General features: G+C 38.5%; 1 long non-coding RNA gene across 1 annotated transcript; it reads left to right on the top strand.

Annotated features, from left to right (window-relative positions):
• Window positions 1-492: 492 nt before the first annotated feature.
• LOC149659267 (uncharacterized) lies at window positions 493-2,260 on the top strand. The gene is made up of 3 exons (XR_016369827.1): window positions 493-1,015; window positions 1,182-1,265; window positions 1,333-2,260. It is a non-coding gene; the product is annotated as an uncharacterized LOC149659267 (long non-coding RNA).
• The last annotated feature ends 7,498 nt before the right edge of the window (window positions 2,261-9,758 follow it).

Raw genomic sequence — 9,758 nt, 5'->3', positions numbered from 1 at the left:
GCCACAGAAAGGTCTCTCTCTTTTGAACCAAAAGATATCAGTAAGTGCCAGGAAGGCACACAATGAAACATAAAATCGTGTTTACCTAATGAAATTTGCTAATAAACAGCAAGGTATAGCCTAGTCCGCTTTTAAAAAAGCGTCAAACCCAAACTAACCGAAAATGCCGCTTAAAAACAATGCGAAAATCAAGAAAAGGTACCCAAAAAGTCTTGAAAAATTGACGGATCCTGAAACAGAAATCGTCACTTCAAGAAATAATTGGGCGCAGCTAAATCTTCCACGTGTTAATCTCGTTAAGGTTCGAGCTTCGTATGTAGTTCAGTTCAGTTTTTTTGAGGCATCACTTTTCCGTGGCTAATATAATGTAGGTTCCCACGGGATGCAAGCAATCTGTTAACATAGACGCATTTTTGGAACTGGATGCATTCCATTTAAGGAATTTTCCCCCCTGTATAATAATTCGATCGAAAAGGTCACTGGTCAATCAGCTATATGGTCACTGGTGTTTCAGACTAAATTCTAGCGTACTCCTCCAAGCTCGTCTCTATACTCTATGGCAAGAAGACGTCAGTGACGTCACTACTTTTTTGGTGAATCGGCTGCTCCGTGTTATGCTTATAGTTTGAAGCAAAAAAAAAAAAAAAATAATAATAATGCCATAATTTCCATTTCTACCCGATTTGAGTCTTGGAAAATCAAGGAAAGTGGCGATAATACTAAAGCATTATAGATGAGTAACAAAAGTGTTCATTAAAACAGTTTTACGACCATGTTTACATGTGCGCAGAATTGACAATGTTAAACAACTTTGGCAATTGGAGTACACAGGGTTGCATTTTTGCTATATTGACGTTGGTGTGTGCTAATTCACCTAAATTGTTGTGAATACTGTCGGTATTTAATTTAATTCTTCAATTCTTGAAATTAAAGCCAAACTAGGGGACATCATCATACTTTAAGATATTTTCCAGATTGTGTTTAAGTTATCGGAGCCATTTTTCAACGTTACCATGTTGGTATTTGTTTATCAGATTAAATAGGGCCGACCATTGATTTATTTACTCAAATTGAAGCCAGCATAGAGTGCTTCATCATTCGTTAACATATTTTCCTTCATCAACTTAACGTTCAAGTAATTAATTTTATATTTACTTGACTTTAAAACCCTTTTCCTCTAGATTTTGTACCAAGGGATAATAGGTGCCAAAGAATGCTTATCTCTGGATTTAAACTTGTATTTCTTTAATTTCGAATATGATAAGGTGTAAATTTCAAATAAGTGTATTAATTATTCCTTTGTTTTGACAATAGTTATTTTATTGATTTTAGAAATTATAATGAAAAAAAATTATAATGAAAAGAAAAATAAATTATAATCATTGAAAAAAAATCATTCTTGGATATCCACCCTGCAGGAAAATCAGGATTTTATTAAAGATTGCCATAGTCTAAAGCTTAATTATCAAAAATTAATTCACACTTCTGTTTGAAAATTCAGTGAATAATTCTTAAAAGGTTGTTAAAGGGAGAATGAAATGGCTACATATCAATTTTTTATTTATATTGTTTAAATATAATCAAAATAATCTATGCAACTTAAACCAAATTCTTCTGTTAATTAATTTTATATATATTTTTTCCAAGTTTCAAAAGCTGATTTTCTAATTATAAGCTTAACAAATGACTATAAAAATATAACTACTTAGTTAATTTACGTATAAGTGCAATGCAAATTTTAGTATCTCTAATCGTAACTCTTGTTTTTGAAAAGGGAGGATAGTATTTTTATGAAAAATCAATTTGCGACCGGCACCTCACGTGATTTTTTTCAGTCATTACAGCACACACTACTGCCAAGGAAAGGGAAACTCAAAACATGTGCAGGAAAATTTACGTGAAGTGTTGATCGCCAATTGTTTTCCATAAAAATACAGTCGTTCTTTCTCAAAAATAAGAGTTATTGGTCACCGATACCGACCTTATCTTTTTGTGCCCAACAATACTTTTAAGAACTATTTTGGATTAATTTAATAAATTTTATGCCCAGCTAATACTAGTCATAAAAAGTTGAGAGAATCCCTCTGGTAGAACCTGTAGTTTAAGTAACTTACGCATCCATTTCCTCCTCCAATTGATGGAGGAGCATCTCTTCGGCGGCCTCCTCCGGCACCTGCGGGCCCGCAACCTCTACCACGACCTCCGCCACGACCTGCGGCCCTGCGGCCTCAGCCACGACCTGCGGCCCCGCGGCCTGCGCCACGACCTGCGGCCCCGCGGCCTGCGCCACGACCTGCGGCCCCGCGGCCTGCGCCACGACCTGCGGCCCCGCGGCCTCCGCCACGGCCTGCGGCCCCACTGCTAGTTGGCTCCGTGGGCCTGTTATTAATAATGAAACTTTAGAGTACGTTTAGCATTTGAAAATTTATAAGTTCATAGGACTCTCAGTAAGTCTATAGCATTACGAAGTATAGGTAGCGTCATACTTATGGAACGTATAAACTTATGCCTTAAGCAACTAATAAAGTACTATACCACGTCGAGCCCAGCACTGGCGTTCAAAGTGACCGTAGCGGTTGCAGTTGTTGCACCGGCGTCTTTTGCCGATGCCGCCGCTACGGCCACGATTTTGTCGGTATCCGTTGCCCCGGGCAAGACGGCCGGCCTCACCGCCCCTTCCGGATCCTCGGCCCCTACTGGGCCCATGCCCCCTTCTCGGCTCGCGTCCCCTTTCATTTACGTTCAAATTTATGGTGCAATTTGCACCAGTGACGGTGAAATATCTGTCCATTTTGAACTGAAACAAACTTTAGTTTGTTAAAAAATATTTTTGCTAATTTACCCTCTTCAGACGAGGTTAAAAAGCTGGTATGCTAAACCTGGTGTGATATATAAACTATGAGTGGGAGAATAACAGTAAAATAGGATATTGTCTACATAAAATTGTATAATTTGTTATTAAATTTTGAATTTAAAATCGTAGGGCTCATTAACCAAGGCTTAAGATCTATATGGTCAAGAAAACGTTTTAATAGATTTGAAAGTCAATATATAAACACTAAGTGGGATAAGAACAGCAAAATAGGATATTGTCTACATAAAAATGTATAATTTGTTATTAAATTTTGAATTTAAAATCGTAGGGCTCATTAACCAAGGCTTAAGATCTATATGGTCAAGAAAACGTTTTAATAGATTTGAAAGTCGATATATAAACACTGAGTGGGATAAGAACAGCAAAACAGGATATTGTCTACATAAAAATGTGTAATTTGTTATTAAATTTTGAATTTAAAATCGTAAGGCTCATTAACCAAGGCTTAAGATCTATATGATCAAAAAAACGTTTTAATCGATTTGAAAGTCGACATATAAACTATGAGTGGGATAAAAACAGTAAAATAGGATATTCTCGACAAAAAATTATATAATTTGTTACAAAATTTTGAATTTAAAATCGCAGGGAAAGAAAATTAGAAGCTTACTTACTTCTTCTTGCTAGTCCTGATATTAAAATGACCGCGACGCGAGAGACGTTGTACTACCAAGCGGGGGGGGGAGTGATCGAAAAGTTCACGAATTTTCCCACCACCCGTTCAGCAACGAGCTACGATCACCAATCGGTTAACTACCACATTATTTTCTCACTATGGTACCGCTGACCTGCAATTTAACCACGTTTGTATTCGATAGGTCTCGCTGAACGTAGTCCATAAAAGCGCGATAAACGGTGAGATGCAGCAGATATTGTATATTCGCTAATAAAAAATTTCCCTTCGATGTTCAAACTAACATACAAGGACACAAAAGTAAGGAACCGATATATTTTTATTGCTTTTCTTGAATTACAATCTAGAAAGAACCATAAAATGGTTTTAAAAGTGGCGGTATAACAACTTTGTCCTGTTCCTAGCGACTTCTCACGGGAAAGGTGATAAACACATATATCTTTGACAGTCGCAAATGGCAACGTAAGCCTTGGTCGAAACTAACAACTGATAAAAAATTTAACAAGGTATCTTAAGTAAAGTATTTCACCTTGGACACTTAATTAAACAAAAATTAGGCCCGCCAGTAAGTTTTTAATAGAAAAAATGTTATATTAATTGAAAAACACTAAGCAAAAGTTTTAAGGCGGTGAAATGGCAAATTAGCGTCGTCTGCTGTAGAGTAATGGCAAATTAGCGTCGTCTGCTGTAGAGTAACTTTTTGAGGTACTTCCATTTTTGATTTAATTAACATATTTAGACTTAATTGTTTTTGATAAAACTTTTAAAAGGCACACCTTTAATAGTTACTTGTTAATTTGAAAGTATTCCGAAAGCTAACTTCAATGTAGTTTTTAAATGATTCGATGTACAGGAGCACCAAAAACCCCATGTTATTCCTATGGGAAAATCAGCGAAAATCTGTGAATTTTCATTTAACATTACTGGAGGGTCTCGGTTCTTATCTAGAAGGGCCTCCCGGCCCTCTAGAATAGTTAATCATTCAGGAAATATCTACGAGCTATTATAAAGATCAAAATAGTTTCACATTTCACTGTTAAACGCAGCGCCTCCAACCAAGCGAACAAAATACTCCTAGCATACTCTTTGTCGCGCGTTACGTTTTTGACATCCCGCGCATTGTTTATCACTTCTCGCGTTATAATTGCTCTCGAAAATAGCGCGTGCCACATGTGTTTGGTTCGCAGTAAGGCAGGGCGTGACAAGATATTATTGATGCGCAGCTATTTAACCATGAAATCTGAATCTACAACTTAGAATTTTGTAATAAGTCGGAGATATTTTCTGAACGGTTGACTATTTAGATTGGTCTTATAATTAATGGAAGATTCGATAAAAATGCACTTGATCTTCCTCTTTACCCTCCTGTTAACACCCTTGATCTGAAAGTTGGTGCGCTGGAAAGTTCAGAAGTATAACGAATTTGATTAGAATTTATGTCTTCACGATAACTAAGAAATTGGTGGCTCTATAATAATAGAGAGAGAGCACACCATATCTTGCAACGTCACGGGTCTCTATCTCTTACGTCGGTGTCATCCCCTCTACCGAGGGAGCACAGTACTCGCTCATGAAAACGCTCCACCAGTAGAGGGGTTGCACGACGGCGCTTGTTCTTTCCCTCCCTGGCCATTGCTGTCTCCCTATATGTCGTGTTAACAATACATTCTAGGTGTTCAGTTATGGCCTATAATTCAATCGCCTAAGAGATTTGTAACGGATTAGTTACCCTTCTTCAGTAATTCATATTATTGTCACGCACACCAGTTTATTTTATGTTTTTGCATATCAATTCAATTTAATTGAAAACCTTTTTTGTTTACCCCTTTAAAATATCATTTGAAATCTTGTTTACATCCATGGCTGGATTACCCCAAAAGAGCTGGTTACCCTTTGCGCGAGCCGGAACGAATGCCCTGTGTCAACCAGAACGACCCGCCACTCTTTTAACGGCAAATTAAACCAGAACCTCCTGCGACCCCTGTAAACCGAATCGAATCACGAGCTCTCTGAGTGCCAGGTGAATACGAGCTCAGACGAATACTAAGAACAACATCACCTGACCCGGCTCAAACGATGAGAGGTTTTAAGAGGAAGAAAGGTTACCAGATAGGAGATTCTAGTATTTTTACCCTCTGAGGGACCAGGCTGGTCAACGACGGATAAAAAGTCTTCGATACATTTATCTGTATTAAATAAATGTCAAGGCAAATGTGAGAAATTAAAATAGCTTCGAGATATGTCACTGGTATTTCTTTGGTTTCTTTTATGTTAAATGAAATTATACATCAATGCCTTTGTGTCAAGTCGCGTTTAACTTCAATTAGCGAAGCCATTTTACCATTGACGTCTATCACCTTTTGCAATCTCCTTGGCATGGACGAGAACAGGTCTTCGTAACAATTTGACCTTTCTCCTGTTTCGTCCCACGGAACCAACACCATGGCCCATAGATATTCTGGATCTTTTGGAGTAATATCCATAGCGGCCAAACCTATTTTCATATTCGCCAATAAGTTTTCAATAGGTGACATATCTGGGGAACTCGTTGGCCATGGTAAAATCTCCAATTCAGGATGCCTGACAGAAAAGTATGCCACCGTTGCGCGTGACGTATGTATCCTGGAAGTATCTTGCTGGAACTTGCTGGAACGTGAAGAGACAATCCGAAAAATAATTGTCTACGACATGAGGGACAAACTATGCTCTAAAATATCTATATATTATTCACAGTTCAGATGTCCATCAAAGTGAGTCAAACTCCCAAGTCCTTTGGAAGTGATGTATCCCCAAACGGGACCCGAAAAGCGGCAGAGCATTTTCTGCGAATTATCGTGTTGCGGTTAATATCTGCAACATCTCCCTCCAAATCCAACACTGGTGAAGAAGACTCGAGAAAAAGTTAGACTCCTTACTTATGTCTACCTGATTTGGTCAAAATGAAGACGTTGACGCTCAAGTTAAGGCTTGAGAAAGGTTTGATGGCAACAATACACTTCAAAGACCGGACCATTTATTCTTATTGTTTGTTCTGATGTTTCCAAGTCCAGGAGAACCTTAATGGGATGACTTGTGACTTGAGGATTGTAGAACACAATACCAGTGTAAATTCTCTTAGGGAACTTGCATGTGTGATCTGAGAGACTTTTCTTTAGAGGGTTTATGAATTTAGTTTAATGTTGGATAAGTTGTCTAGGGGAATAATTAAAGAGTGTCATCATTGGTAAAGAATATGGACAACGGGCCGATATGACTTTATACTGTATTTATTAAGACAATCCCTTTAGAACAAGAATTAATGGCAACGCGATACTAATAATAAAACGCAATTAATGATAAGATAATTATGCATCATATGTTAAATGACTATAATACACATTACATAGAAGGGGGAATGGCTGGATACCCTTGTTTTACGGGAGTTACGTTAATGACGCCGGCTTTTACGGAACTTGTGGTAGGTGGTCCTACGCGCACATTGTTTTAGATTAAATTGTTTAGAGCGTAATCTCGCGGACGGCACTGCTCGAACCATTTGCGCACATATAGTTTATCTTGGGTGGCAAATCTTGGTCCACGAAGACAGGTGTTTCTCGGCGCGGTCTTAGAAGTCGTTTCCGTATAGTTTATATGAGACGGTAATGTCCTGGGCACGGTCTTCGGGTGGTGGAGTTAGAATTCTCGGCACTTAAGTTTGTTCAACGTCTATCATAGATAGATCTAGCGGGCACGAAGTTTTAGGCGCGCATCCGTCGTTGACCAGCCTGGTCCCTCAGAGGGTAAAAATACTAGAATCTCCTATCTGGTAACCTTTCTTCCTCTTAAAACCTCTCATCGTTTGAGCCGGGTCAGGTGATGTTGTTCTTAGTATTCGTCTGAGCTCGTATTCACCTGGCACTCAGAGAGCTCGTGATTCGATTCGGTTTACAGGGGTCGCAGGAGGTTCTGGTTTAATTTGCCGTTAAAAGAGTGGCGGGTCGTTCTGGTTGACACAGGGCATTCGTTCCGGCTCGCGCAAAGGGTAACCAGCTCTTTTGGGGTAATCCAGCCATGGATGTAAACAAGATTTCAAATGATATTTTAAAGGGGTAAACAAAAAAGGTTTTCAATTAAATTGAATTGATATGCAAAAACATAAAATAAACTGGTGTGCGTGACAATAATATGAATTACTGAAGAAGGGTAACTAATCCGTTACAAATCTCTTAGGCGATTGAATTATAGGCCATAACTGAACACCTAGAATGTATTGTTAACACGACATATAGGGAGACAGCAATGGCCAGGGAGGGAAAGAACAAGCGCCGTCGTGCAACCCCTCTACTGGTGGAGCGTTTTCATGAGCGAGTACTGTGCTCCCTCGGTAGAGGGGATGACACCGACGTAAGAGATAGAGACCCGTGACGTTGCAAGATATGGTGTGCTCTCTCTCTCTATTATTATAGAGCCACCAATTTCTTAGTTATCGTGAAGACAATTCTAATCAAATTCGTTATACTTCTGAACTTTCCAGCGCACCAACTTTCAGATCAAGGGTGTTAACAGGAGGGTAAAGAGGAAGATCAAGTGCATTTTTATCGAATCTTCCATTAATTATAAGACCAATCTAAATAGTCAACCGTTCAGAAAATATCTCCGACTTATTACAAAATTCTAAGTTGTAGATTCAGATTTCATGGATAAATAGCTGCGCATCAATAATATCTTGTCACGCCCTGCCTTACTGCGAACCAAACACATGTGGCACGCGCTATTTTCGAGAGCAATTATAACGCGAGAAGTGATAAACAATGCGCGGGATGTCAAAAACGTAACGCGCGACAAAGAGTATGCTAGGAGTATTTTGTTCGCTTGGTTGGAGGCGCTGCGTTTAACAGTGAAATGTGAAACTATTTTGATCTTTATAATAGCTCGTAGATATTTCCTGAATGATTAACTATGCATATAGGTCTTATAATTAGTAAAAGAATGGATGAAACGAATGACTTGGTTTTTCCTCTTCACCCTCCCATTAAGTGCCACAATGCACGAACGAAACAGAAGAGCATTTCGGGGAAGAAGGTGCCATGAAATCAACCACAAATTCCATGGTTCCCCCATTCTATGGCCTGATACCCTACAAGGTTCGCGTTGAAGTATAGTTGCCTGAATAGTAAACAATTGAAGCCTGTCATGGGGCCCATAATGACAAAATAAACGTGGTTGAGTGAGCTTTCATTCTGTAACCTTCAATGTGACTTTGGTCTTGATGCCATAAATAGATTGGCTTTTTGGAGCCACCAAAGGGTAAAATTGTCTGGCACCTCCGGTTCGATAAATCTTCAAAGTAATACAGTGACAGCGGTTTAGAGATTCCATGGCATTAACGTCTTATTTGATATTAAACATTCTTAGTGACACTAACCCTTTATGCGGTGTTCAAATCCCCTCCAGTATGAATAACCCTACGTTTAGTAGATTAATTCTGTTATTTTCACGACCTATGTTTTTATTAAACCTAATGCGTATTCATTTTTAATGGGTACTCAGTGAGAGTGAATTTTGGTGTAGCTAATTGTTAAACAAGCCTTCGCGCGAGAGAAAGTTTTTTTTGGACACGACTGTACATTTAGAACTCGGCTTACCATATCAGGGATCCTGTCGGCTTTTAGACTCCTTACCATCTGGGACACAGTTTGCTCCAAAGCCCATTCCAACTACCTACCGACCAATTGTAATAGCTAAGATCTCGATTTACGATCATCTCGGCATTTATGACTTCATTCCTACTCTATAGTTTTTACAATTCCTTTTTAAGGTTAGCTACGTGAACTAAATGTTGTAATGGCATTGATCGATTAAAATAGCCGGAGAGACTTTTCAATGTTTAAGATGCATTGTACTTTTTATAATAGTACACGAAGTTTAATCCTTCTAATAAATTTACTTTTCTATGGCTAGATTTATAAAATAAATTGGCGATGGTTTTAAGAATGTTATAAGCTAGTAAGTTCAAAACTATCAACTCTGGTTCACGATAAAAAATGTCATTGGTAAGCCTACTATCAAAATATAACTATTCAGTGATTGGTAAAACCGTATTAAAAAAGCTAGCCGGCCACAAGACAGGCAAGCGACTTATTAAACTGCGTGTAAGTCAGCCCAAAATGTAAGAAAATTAATAACATATCTAAACAAACGAGGAAACCCAGTTTCGATAGTTGACGAATCCTTCCTGTAACTGCCGACGAAACCGTCATTTTGTAACTC

Source organism: Phalangium opilio, unplaced genomic scaffold, assembly GCF_054372755.1.
Source record: "Phalangium opilio isolate 3A_F unplaced genomic scaffold, DU_Popi_V2 ptg000073l_1, whole genome shotgun sequence".
NCBI lineage: Eukaryota > Metazoa > Arthropoda > Arachnida > Opiliones > Phalangiidae > Phalangium > Phalangium opilio.
This window is presented reverse-complemented; position numbering and strand designations above follow the sequence as displayed.